The sequence below is a fragment of the Mus caroli genome, chromosome X (genome assembly GCF_900094665.2).
Source record: "Mus caroli chromosome X, CAROLI_EIJ_v1.1, whole genome shotgun sequence".
Lineage (NCBI taxonomy): Eukaryota > Metazoa > Chordata > Mammalia > Rodentia > Muridae > Mus > Mus caroli.
The window spans coordinates 122746412-122759863 of record NC_034589.1 but is presented as its reverse complement, the minus strand read 5'-3'; the positions used below and the strand labels follow the sequence as shown (position 1 = coordinate 122759863).

Here is a 13452-nt window from a genome sequence, read left to right as displayed (position 1 = left end):
TATATATATATATATATATATATATATATATATATATATATGTATATCTTCTAGAAGGACTGACCCTAAGCCCTGTATATCTGTGGGAGAAATTAATCTCCTATACCCCTCGACCTCCCTACCCCACTTTCCCTTTCTGTTTTTGTTACTTTGAAACAGGGTCTCACTGTAGCTCAGGATGGTCTCGAATTCATTATGTAGACAAGGCTGGTCTCACACTGGCTGGCAATCCTCCTGCCTCTACCTCCCAAAGTGCTGCTGTTACAGGTCCGCAACATCACATCTGTTCTCTGCTTTTTTTTTTTTTTAAACTGGTTACTCTTCTGCTCTTTCTTAGCCGCACTCTTCATAAATATGTTGACATTAAGGAGTTAATGAACTAAGGTGCAAATTTGCCATGAAGAACTAAAAACAATAATTAGCTCAGAGAGGTCTGGCAATTTTTTTTCTTGGTGTGTGTGTGTGTATGTGTGTGTGTGCTGGAAATCCTAGTAGGAAAAGCCCCCACAAAACTGGTTTGTGAATCTCCCTTTGGGTAGCAGATGGTCGTGATTTCAAAGGCTACACCCTAGGTCAGAGTGGTGAACTTGAACTTGGAGGCTGGTTCTGGGATTATTAGTCTGTGAGTATATGAAGCATTCTGGTTGGTGTTCTCTGAGCACTTTCCCTTCAAGGTTGGAACTATTAAAGTGATGGCATAATGAACGAATGAAGTCAGGTGGCGATGTGATCAGTTCCCATCCTATCTCAGATAAGCCTCACACTAATACTATGCAATTGGTGATACAGTTACAGCCATGATACAACACAGAGGAGGCTGAAAGGTTTAAGTGTGATGCTCTAAATTACACTCTGACGATGGAACAAGCTTGTATGAAGCTAACTTCTGGTCCTTGGTTCCATCTTAGATGCACTGTGGGGAAGTTGAATTACCACATTCATGTCTTAACTGAGTTAACTTCAAACATGAGACCAGTTGCATGTTGCTGTTGTTAAGTACACACCCTGGATGACTGAAACCTCTGAGGCTCTCAGCTCCGTGGTAATTGTCTTGAAGTTAGGAGAACAAATTCCTGGGTTTTAGAGGTGTGTTCCTGAATTCTCTGGATGGGTACCTGATTTAACTTCTTCCTTTCCAGATGGCCAGGGGAGAAAAAATGGCGTAGCAGCTGACAGGTATTTGACAGAAATATGTGTATGTGACAAAGCCACACCAGGCAGACAGAGTGATAGCACACCCTTTTTTATTTGTAGCTTCAGCAGAGACACTCAGGAGAGTATATCTTCCTCAAGCCCACCTCTGGAACTTTGCTTAAACTATTGGTTGTTCCCCTCCCCTCTGGCCAACTTGGTACTCATATCCCCAACCTCTTGTCATTAATTCTTATTGATCTCTCAAGATTTCTCCTAACATCATTGCCTTTGAGGCAAGCTCACTGAATGCATACTTCTTTCTCCCAAGGAGAATGACTACTTATAGTGTCTTGAAGGACTTTATTTAGACTTCAATAAAGGCCTGAATACCATTCAGTTTTTCCATCTGGAAGGTTGTAATCTCGGTAAAGGCAGTAACTGGATCTTGAAGCACAAAAATTTGTGCTAGGGGTTGGGGATGCACTGATGGTGAGATTGGAATAAGAAACAATCTTGAGCTATTTGTTACACAGAATAGGGACAAGCATTGTGCCTCTGTTTCAAGGCTGACACTTGACCAACCCACTGAAAATTGCAACCATGTCCCTAAACATTCTTTTTCTTTTAAAAAAAAGTTTAATTTTATGTGCATTGATGTTTTGCCTGCATGTATGTCTGAATGAGGGTGTTGAAATCCATGGAACAGACACTTGTGAGCTGTCATGTAAGTACTGGGAATTGAACCTGATCCTCTGGAAGAGCAGCCAGTGCTCTGAATGGCTGAGCCATCTCTCCAGCTCCTTAAACACTCTTTCCACCTCTTTCCTACATTTGTTTTGCTATTCATTGATTCACTTCTACCCCATAACACAAATGGATAGGAATTGCTGTCTTTTGTATTCACTGATGGTCAAAGGAACCAGAGTTCTGAGCACATGATAGGCGTCAGACTGATGCTGGTGAGTGAATGAATGAATGGCCTTGCTGTTCTAGGAATTGGAACTCGTATACTTTTCTGAGCCTGAAACTATGCCTTCAGTTTGCCCCCAGCCCAGTACTCATACAGCTTTCCTTCTGTTGAGGTTTTTTGTTTGGCTGTTTGTTATTGTTGTTGTTGTTGTTTTGCTTTGAGACTCTATTTCTGATAACAACTTTGACCTAATTATAAATATTTCCTCTTTGTTTAATTTCTAAGTTGTTGGAGCTAAGAGTCCCAGAATGTATCCTAGGCTAGCCTAGACTTCACTGTGTATCCTGTCTGGCTTCATACTCATGGCTATTTTACTGCCTCAGCTTTCTGAGTGCCAGGATTGAAAATGTGAACCAATATGCTTGACCAGAACCTTCACTTTATGTTTAAGTACAAATCGTGTGGGTGGAGAAAGAAAGAAACCTTTTTCTTTGGTTCATCTTCTTAACAGTGGCAGCACTGGGAAGGGAGGTGCGAATTATCAGCGGTCCCGAGGACATTCAGGTATTTGTCAAGGTCAGTGAGAGAAGGCAACTGTGCAACAGGGAAAAGCCCCAACAAATAAGAGATGCCACAAAAATTAGGTTTTTATTCTCATCACCCTTAATCTTATATGTGAGGTGGTTACGAGTTATGGGCTGTATGGAGAAGGTCCAACTGAGTACTTTTACAACAATTGCCTAGTTGTAGACTAGTTTTGTAGTCTAGCAGCAGCTGTGTAGCAAAATCAAAGTGCTAGTTTGTTAAAATGCAGTTTGAAATATCCAGTCAGAAAAAAAGTCCAGAATCCATTTGATAACAGTAGACTTAGAAGGACCTATGCCCTGGAAAAAACAGTAACTATATACTTCTCACCATTTATTGTCTGTTAACTTCTTTGTAATGTAAGTTTGCATAAATAAACTGCTCAGGCACTTTAAATCTCATCTTCCCAAACACTGAGCAGTGGACTGTCTTAGGACTCAGCCTACAGACTTTTCTCTACCCAAAACTTGCTCAGAAGTTCTTGCTGTGACATCTAGACAGCCACCATTCATGTTTCTGTTCTGGGCCTTTCTTCTGTGCTGAAGCCTCAGGTTCTTAGTGGCCTATTTGACATTTCTACCTGGCATCTGATAGATGCCTCAAGGGTAACATGGCCAAGTATGGATTATTGATTGCCCTAATACCTAATCCTTCCCTTTGCCTTCCCATGACTAAGAAAAGGGTACCATTATATAGTTAGTTAGTTGAACCAAGAATATTGGGTTACCCAGGATTTCTGTCATCTTAGGCCACCACATAACAGTGTTTGAACTCTTGTTGATCTCACTTTCAAACTGTATGGTGAACTCTTCCATGTGTCTCCATTTTCTCTGCCTGCTACCTACCTTTGTCCCAGCCACCATGAAGGTTCACTGAACATTCTTGAACAATGGTAAAATATATACAACTATTTCTGTGGAGCAGCTCTGTATTGGTGTGTGGGATGGTAAACCATGTCAGGAAGCTTGAGGGATAGAGAGGGTTGAGACCCCAGAAACTCACACCTGAGATGGTAGGCGTCCCCTGCTCCCTGACAGATACCTGGCCAATTTGTAGGCACATCCCTGCTCCCTGCCAGATTTCTGGCCTGGAACATGTGCCACATGGGTGTGGGATGTATATGTGTGTACACACATGTGCTTGTAGTCGTGTACACGGAGCAGGGCTTTAGGTGTTTGGCTCTATCACTGTTGCCTTATTCCCTTGAAACAGAATCTCTCACTGAATCTGGAACACACCCTATGCTTGCAGCCAGTGAGCCCCAGCAATCTCTCTATAACAGGCTTTTTTCAAGGGTTCTAGAGATCGAACTCAGGTCATCGTTAGAAGTCTTACCCATTGAATCATCTTCCTAGTGCTGGGAAAAATCATTGTAGTAAGTGACCTTCTGAGTGAGGGGGTATTAATCAATGGATACATAGTTTCCCTTCAACTGGGGAGATAATGCATTCTGATGATAACGCATCATATATTCTTACATTGTTAAAAGAATAAACTGAATCTTTCTATAATATAAACATATATCAAAATTGATTCTCTCCTATAAATACACACAATTAATGTCAATGAAAGATAAACACACATACATACATATATTAAAAATTGAGTAGGCAAGACCCAATTAGCATCTCAGAGAATTTACATATTTACTATCAAGAGCATCTTTTGCTTATGCCCTTCTTAAGGGTGGATGATCTTTTAAAAATATCTTTCTTTTTTCTATGGTGGAGATCAAACCCTTCATCTCATGCATAGTAGGCAAGTAACCTACCAGTCAGTTGCACCCCCCTGTTTGGGACAATGTGGTATTTACATTGAAGAAGCTTGGCTATAATGGGAAGGAGACAAGGCTCTCAGGGGAGTCAGGGTACTAATTTTGTGTTACTTTAAATACAGGATTGAGAGAAAGCTATTTATGAGGCAACCACATAGAATTAGATGATAAAGGGTCCCTGAGGAAGCTGGGGGCTAGTGATTGAACAGAATGAATGTGGAGACTAATACTATACTTAGAGAAAGGCAACTAGCTCTTTGGTTGAGATAACAGAGAAAGGGCAAAACTAGTGATGCTCCCAAGGACAGAGATGTGGAGGGCTGGTCTTCTGAGGGTGGTCCTCTTGACAAGAGTGGTGAAGGGCTCAAGTGGCATTTGAGAAAGATGAAAAGAAGGGTGCTCCATCAAGATACATGTTTCACAGCCTCATATTTACTGCAAATGTATCCATCTTTTGTTAATTTTATCTCCATAAAGCTGCAAAAAATAAAATGGGTTTCGACTATTGTGCTTTGTTTCTTCCTCAAGTCACAGAGGCTGGTTTCAATTCTTTCTGGTCTCACTCACCAGCCAAGATCTTGAAGCACTGTGAACAATGTAGTTTGAGAGATTTGTCCAAATGGCTGGGACAGAAATGAACAAGGTCAGAGATTAGACGGTACCAGCAAATGAGGAGTTGAATTGACAGATCACTCAATTTCATGGCCATGACTATTTAGAACTACCTTGAATCCAAGGTATTTTGAAGATAGGGAAATCTCCTGTGGTATCTGCACTATTTCATGTTTGTAGGTTTTTCAGTTTAGGTCCTAGGAGTGCCTTAGTGTCTGTGCCTTCAAATTATTGCCAGTGATATACCAGAAAGCATGGTTATATCTGCTGAGGGCCCACTATGTGTTGGCTATGAGGTCGTGAAATGTGATAGGCACCTTCATCGGGTCTGGCCATCCAAACATTTGACATCTATTGGAGACAGACACTGCTCTCTTTTTCTGTTAAACATGGATTAAACAATGGATCAGAAAATTTGTTGCTACTGGGAAAAGTTCTATAAAGTTCAACTTTTGAAAAATCAGTTATTCTAACAGATTTTTTTTCTTTCCAGTTTACATTCATCAAGAAAGTATGAAGAATCCCTTTTATATTTCTCTTTTAGAAAGCTGAGCATTGGGGCTAGAGAGATGGCTCAGTAGTTAAGAGAGCTTGCTGCTCTTCCAGAAGTCCTGATGCTGGTTATCAGCACCCAGCACCAGCTTCAGGGACAGGACCCATGTGGCAAATACCCACAAACATGCATAAATAAAAATCAATCTTAAAAAGATCAACAATGTCTGTCTGTAAGAATTGACACCCAAATATTTAAAAAAATATTATTTCCAATATGGGTGGACCATTTTCTTTAGATTTCTCTTGACCATTTGATTGTCCTCCCTTAAGACTTATCTGATTGTATTCTCTTGTCTATTGAGTGTTTTTCTCTCTTCTATGATGCCACTAACCACTCGCTTGTCTTTTCTTCCTCCTCAAGATTTGGAGAGTCCACCCCATCTTTTCTCTGTATTTATAATTATTTCTTCCTATTTCCTTTCAACCTCTTCCTTATATAGCTTGGTGTGCCCAGAGATATGAAGATATTTTTATTACTTGACCCAGTAAGAGTTAAAATATAATTTTATTGCCTCTGCTTATCTTAATTCCCAGAGGGAAATTTTTTTGTTTGCCTTTTTTTCCAGACATTATTTGTATGCCTATATGAGATATTCCAATCTATTCATTCATCCTTCCTATCTCTCTATATTGAGAAATACAAATGGGAGGGTATCTAGAACTAGGTGGAGGTTCACCATGAGCAGGCATAGATGAGCTTAACTATAGCTTTGGCATCAGTAAGTGATCTGATGGCATGTATATTTCTCTATGATAAGAGGTAAGACCAGCCTCTTGGACAGGAGTTAAAGTAGACAGGGTTTGGATTGAATATTAGAGTCACTTGAGCAATAGGTATTGTGGAGAACAGGAAGGCTAGCCAGACCCAGAGAAGCATATTTGTGGTGCCCAGCAGTGTTGAGGTGAGCTTGGTGATGAAGAATTTGTGTGGGTAATAATCTACCAGGCCCATCTTCTTCTTTCACTGTATCCCAGGAGCTCTCAGGAAGGCATAAAAGACACATGAGCTCAGATGGGTTTTAAAAAAAGGAGATATTTGTAATGAAATTAGGAGTTAATGAGGACACTGACAAGAGTGTATTTGAGATAATAGAATCCAAACTGTCTAGGAAAGGAAGTAAAGACAGAAAGGGGCTGACCAGATGAAAGAGGGTTTGTAGAAGACTGTTCAGTGAGGTCTTGGAGTAGGAATGACATGGGAGAGATCACTGAGTGAAAAAGTTGGAAGGATGGGCTGTTAAATTCAGAGAGGAGTATTGAATCAATGATGAAAAAGGTGGAGAAGTTCTGTGAATAAACTCTTGGGTGTGGTTGAATGATAAGTGGTATTTTTGATGCCAGCTAATTCACTCTACAAATATTGATTGAGTGTATTTGTTGGCCAAGCAGCACTCTAGACACTGACGGTACAGAGATGAACAAAATTAAGCTCCATTTCCTTTCCCCTCCAATAATATATTTCGTTCATACAGTTTACAATCCTGTAGTGTATACACACACACACAATTTTCACATTTGTAAAATAAGAGGATAGTTTGCTGAGCAGATTTCTCTCTGTATAATTTTATTTAGAATACTAATAATTACAATACTAAGAGCAAATATTTGTATGTGTGGCAAAGAAAGTCCGTCTAGGTATTTTGAGTGATTTCCTTTTTTAAATTCTACTTATTTCATTATGAGAATTTATATCTTTTTCTCCTGAGAACTTGTAAAGGTACTTTCATGTATCTTGTCAGTTCTGAAAATATAGAAATGTACGAACCTACTTTGAACATTTCAGTGTTTGTAGCTTCTAATTTTTGTTTTTGAACTGTTAGAACAGTGCTTCTGCAGTCCACCAGATGTTGGTAATGCATGTACTAATCTTGTGCTAGGGATTTGAAGTAATGTGTCAAGTAATTATGGTTAAACAGTTTAGGAGGCAAGGAACACTTGCAGTTAGTTTGTATATTACATTTATTTCGTAGTTTGTAATTTCTCTTACCTTTTGTGTAAACATTCGCACATATTTATTAGCATTTTACTTGAATGAAATTTACACTTTAAAATGGTCTGCCACACATGCAGCTCAGTTAAAGTTCAAATGCAGGTTATTTGGTTGTGCTTAAGGTTTCTATGGCCATAGCTAGATCACAGCATCCCTAAAATTAAAAAGAAGTCAAATGCATGAAATTGCAGCTAGGTGTGAACATGGGCTGGATTAGTCATGAGCCGTCATGACTTCTCATTTAAGAGGACGGTGTGGGTGCTTTGTAGGTGACGTGGCCTGAGAGAAACAGATGCCATTTGGAGTTTAGTTTAGAAATCACCACCATCTGTGACCCTGGCAAAAGAACAGGGTCTTCCCTGTGGGGTTTCTGCTTTATCAAAGCTTATAGAACAGGGTATGATAATTGAGTTACAAGGTGATAAGCTTTATTGAAAAATTACAGCCTTATCACACTTAAAATTGATTATAAGTGAATAAGATTTTATAATATTTCTTTATTTGGGGGGAGTAGGTTTAGGGGTGGGTCAGATGGATCAAACCAAACTCAGGGCTTTGTGACTGCTAGTCAATGCTGTCCCACTGAAACTGGCTCTTGAATTTTTGCCACCAGATCTCTTTATATAGACCAGGCTGACTTTAAATCACAGTCCTATTGCCTTGGCCTCCTGTTTGCTGGGATTCCAGGTATGCACCACTATGCTGGGTGGTTTTGATTTTGAAGACTCTTAGACTCTTTAGTATACAAACCTTAAAGTTCTTAAGGTCTTCGATATAGAAGGTAGTGAACTGTTTGGTCTTTTACCATCAACTGTATAGGGCCTTATGGAGTTGCCTGGCTTACACGAGAGGAAGGTTTTCTAGTGCAGACTTTGAAAGTTAGAGATTTAAGTAGGGTTGTCTTAATAGCTATTTCTCCTGTTGCCAAATGGGACATTTGGACCCATGATCTCATTTTTGACCAACACTCTCATTTTTATGATAGTTAATACTTCTGTGAGCCATCTGTATGAAGACTTGCCTCTAGGATTTGTGGTGGGTTTAAGTCTTGAGGAGTAGGTTTTTATGACTATGAAATCATGAAAATAAAGCCACATTCACATGCTTTTGCATGCTGCTCTGTAAGGGCAATGTGTAGAGTTTCATACCTAGCGTCCCCTTAGGACTTCCTGTAGAGATGTATATAGTATATGAAGTGGAAATTTCCTCAAACCACACAGGATCAGTATTTGATGATTTTGAAATGTAACTATGTAGATAGCATGTGGTGAAAGCTGTCCCCACACAGGATTTTAAGAGCTAAGTGAGGACATTCCATCTTGGTTCCTTTGGCTCCCTTCGGTGTGCTCCCACTGTCCATTAGAAGAAATGCCCTAGATAGGGAGAGTGGCTCTTTCCCCGTCTGCAGATGAGAGGTCTGGGCAGACTGAGGGCCTCTCAAACTTCCATCCATTACTACATAATGACTTTAAATATCTACCTCAAGTTCCTAGGCATAAAATGTCCCCTTTTCCAAATGTCACCATGCAGAACACTATTTCTAGAATGTAAAGAGATGGTACAACCAAATGGCTAAGACCTTGGACTCTGGAACCAGACTGCCTAGTCAGAAAATTAGACTGTCTCTTTCAGGGGTGTGTAACCTTGAGCAAGTTATTTGCTCAGTCTGTGTCTCACTTTCTTCCTTTGTGAAATGTACACAATATTTAGTACCTGCCTCATGGCATGATTCTAAGGGCTAAATGACTCCAGGTGTAGAAAAGTGACTGATATATACATAATCCATGCTATAGACGTGTTAGCTGCTCTCACCTTCCACACAGTCCTCATCCTAGTTGGTGTATATCTTAAAAGGAGCTAAAAGTGCCGAGCACCGCAGCACATACAAACCCCTTTCATAGAACCCATTTAGAGAAAAAAAAAAAAACTATTTGAGACCGTAAAGCTTCAGGTAGAACTGTGAGCTAGCTGCAAATTTCTCGCTATCAAGGAAAGAAGAGAAAACCCCCTTGCTGCTCTAAAACTGTTGATGGCAGGCTCAGAGAGGTCAAAGCCTGGGGCATGTGTGACAGGAGGCTGTGCTCTGCAGATGACCCAGCCAGGGGCCGCCAGACTGCAGGTGAATCCAGGTACTTGACCATGAAGCCTCACTTGCTCTTTGATGTAAGAGCCTTGGCTTTGAATCTTTTTCTTTCTCCCCATTCCTGTTTTCCTTTCTTCCCCCCTTCTCTTTTTGATCCTATTTTAAAAATGTATGATATTTTTCTATGTTTTATGTATCTTTATAAGTCACTTTAAATCCTGTCTGGAACAGTGTATAAATAATTATCTTTAAAAGCGATCATATCTAATTACTAACATTTGCTTAATATTTATACTTACCAGTCTACATCCATGCAGAGAGGTACGGGCAAGTTTCCATCTGGGCAAGAATACTGATTAGATTTCTCAAATTTCATAGAAAGATGTCAAAACAGCCATATGCTCATATATTTTCCAAAGCATATGGTTAATAATAATTAAAACTAAGCAGCTAACAATATTGGTTTTTTATTCGAGGCCAGACACTATGCTATGCCTTTTACTCACAATGCCTATTTGACTCCCCAGAACCCCTGGCAGTTCTTGTTTTTGCCTTTCTTTCTAGTGGGAAAACTGAGACTTAGTGAGCTCAAATAACTTTTGCAAACTTCATAGAAATAAAATGCCGTGAACGGGCAGCCTGGCTTCAGCTCCAGTTCTTATAAGTACTCTTTTTCTTTCTTTTTTTTTTTTATTGTGTAAAAGTAAATTTTATTCACCAGATATAATTGTCTTGGAGAATTACTGCTGAGTAAACTCACACTTTCTAGTTCTTTAAGAGCTCTGGCTGCTTGGTTCACCTTAGCTGTTCTGCCTCAAGCCCTTCTCTGAGCCAAATCATTCAAATTGGCTTCTCTTTTGCTTCTGACTGAATTGTTTTGCTTGACCTCAATCTAACTCTGGCATTTTTTTCTTATCCTCTGGATTCTACACATTTTCTGACTTTTTCTGTCTTCACCTGCTACCACCCAGGTAAAACTAACACACAGTCTCTCTCTCTCTCTCTCTCTCTCTCTCTCTCTCTCTCTCTCTCTCTCTCTCTCTCTCTCTCTCTCTCCTGTGTGTGTATGTGTACCACTCTCTCTTTTTTTAAAAAATATTTTTTATTAGGTATTTTCCTTTCTTATGCTATATTGTCCTTAGTTAGGAATCTAGTGCATCAGAACTCCAAGTCCTCATAACAGAAGCTCTTTCTGTGTTATACAACATTTGCAGACTTTACCTCTGTGTTACCTTTGTGAGTTTTCTCCTTTCCCTCTCTACTACTTCTGTGCTCTGACCTCGTTTCTTGTCATTTTTCTCTCAGCATTTATGTCACACACACACACACTCCAAACAGTGATCTTCACAAGTGTGTGAGTGCTCTAAAGTGTCCTTGCCTTACCTGAAACACTTCAGTGTGCCCTGTGTCAAAAGCTGACTAGCTAAGCATCTGTGCATAATGTGCCAAGCTCCCAGAGACCTCCTGCGCCTTTATCACCCTCCCTTTATGCTTTGTCAGTCATTATCACCACAGTGCTTGCTATAGCATGTTGCTTTATGCCCTCATGCTTTTACCTCTTGATGGAAAACCCTTGTTCTACTGGTAAACCAGCTGCCACCCATTAAACTTACATTCAGTTCATGTGTTCCTGCTGACAATTCTCTTTTTGGTCTCCTTTCCACCCAGATGGGTTAGATGCTCTAACTTGGTATTCTCATGCTATCCTATGTGTGTGTGTGTGTGTGTGTGTGTGCACACATACACATGGTCATTTTTTACATTTTAGAGACTATTTAATTTTAAAATTGTTCAGATTTTTATATGTGTATACAATGTGTTGTGATGATATTTACCTCATTACTTCTGTTGTCCCTCTCACACTCCTGCTAACCCCTCCTCTTCCTACACTAGTTTCCCTCTTTTTCTTTTATTCTTATTTTTCTGTGCATATCTTATAACAGTACCTGCAGCTGCTGTGTGTGAACGATGGCAATGATTATATCCTATCCAGAAGGTACTTTTTTTTTAAAAAAGATTTATTTATTTATTTATTTATTTATTTATTTTTATGAGTATTCAGTAGCTATCTTCAGACACACCAGAAGAGCGCATCAGATCCCATTACAGATGGTCGTGAGCCACCATGTGATTGCTTGGGAATTGAACTCAGAAACTCTGGAAGAGTAGTCGGTGCTCTTAACCTGGTCAACAATTCATGGGAAGCTATCCTGCATTTGGTCTTAGGGTTTCATTTAAAAATATATGGATTTTTTTTTCTTTTTCTTTTTCTTTTCTTTTTCGGTTTTTCGAGACAGGGTTTCTCTGTATAGCCCTGGCTGTCCTGGAACTCACTTTGTAGACCAGGCTAACCTCGAACTCAGGAATCCGCCTGCCTCTGCCTCCCGAGTGCTGGGATTAAAGGCGTGTGCCACCACTGCCCGGCTTTAAAAATACATGGATTCTAAGAATAGCATTATGTACCTATGATGCATATATTTCTTTGCGCAATTTTTAAATGATTATCCAAGAGTCTGCTTCTTGGGTTGTGTGCTTTTTGTGGTCATGTGCTATGCTTTATTCCTTTATTCTTAGTTAGCTTGCACAGTACTTAGAACATAGTTGGTCCACCTAGTCAGTGACCATTTTGTACACAGTGCAAAAATTCAGAGCCCTAAGCCTGGGAAGAAACCATACAAATATTCAGAGGTAACTACTAGGACAGTAGAGGGTGGTCTCATGGGAAAACCTGTGGGGCTAGATAAATTTATACTTACAAGTCCAGAAGGAAAAAAGGGGGCAAATATTCCTAGACATTAATTGTGATAGTGTTTTTGGTTAATCTCCTTCAGATATTGTCATTGCCCTAGTGACAGTTAATTTGGTGCAATGAATGCACCAAAAAGAACTTTTAAACTTTGGAGACACCAACTCTAACAGCTTTGCTATTTGAATTTATGCTAAATTTCAGTCGTCTAGACTAGATAGTTAAGACATATTTATTTCCATGATTATGTTTATTAAACACTTCACCCTAAAATGGAGAGGAACAGTTGATACAACAACCAATACAGTATTCCAATGTGGACATTGTGTTGTATCTAGTGCCTTGGTGTATAGCAGAATCCAGATGGGATTTCTGGAAGCACTGATTCCCTATAAGTTAGCTTGCTTGTTTCACCCTGTATATTGTTGTTGCTGATGATGATGATAATGATGATGATGATGATGATGTTTGTTTGATTGGAGTATGTGCTCATGAGTGTGGGTGATTGGTCATGCCAAAGGCATTAGATATCCTGGAGCTTGGATTCCACTCAATTGTGATCAACTGACATGAATGGTAGAAAGTAAAATCCAGTCCTCTGTAAGAACAGGAGCCTCTCGTTAACAATCAAGCCGTCCTTCAAGTTCCTCACCTGTTTTCGAGTAATATTACTTGTGATGTATATGTTTAAATAGATTGTATTTTTAAATTTTTAATATTTTTATTATGTATTTTCCTCAATTACATTTCCAATGCTATCCCAAAAGTCCCCCCATACCCTCCCCCCCACTTCCTTACCCACCCATTCCCACTTTTTGGCCCTGGCGTTCCCCTGTACTGGGGCATATAAAGTTTGCAAGTCCAATGGGCCTCTCTTTCCAGTGATGGCCGACTAGGCCATCTTTTGATACATATGCAGCTAGAGACAAGAGCTCTGGGGTACTGGTTAGTTCATAATGTTGTTCCACCTATAGGGTTGCAGATCCCTTTAGCTCCTTGGGTATTTTCTCTAGCTCCTCCATTGGGGGCCCTGTGATCCATCCAATAGCTGACTGTGAGCATC

At 39.8% G+C, this 13452-nt stretch overlaps 1 protein-coding gene across 5 annotated transcripts in view; it reads left to right on the top strand.

Moving 5' to 3' along the window:
* The window catches only part of Sytl4 (synaptotagmin like 4), a 46643-nt gene that overhangs the window by 1032 nt on the left and 32159 nt on the right, over window positions 1-13452 (top strand). The gene's annotated exons all lie outside the window — the stretch shown is intronic.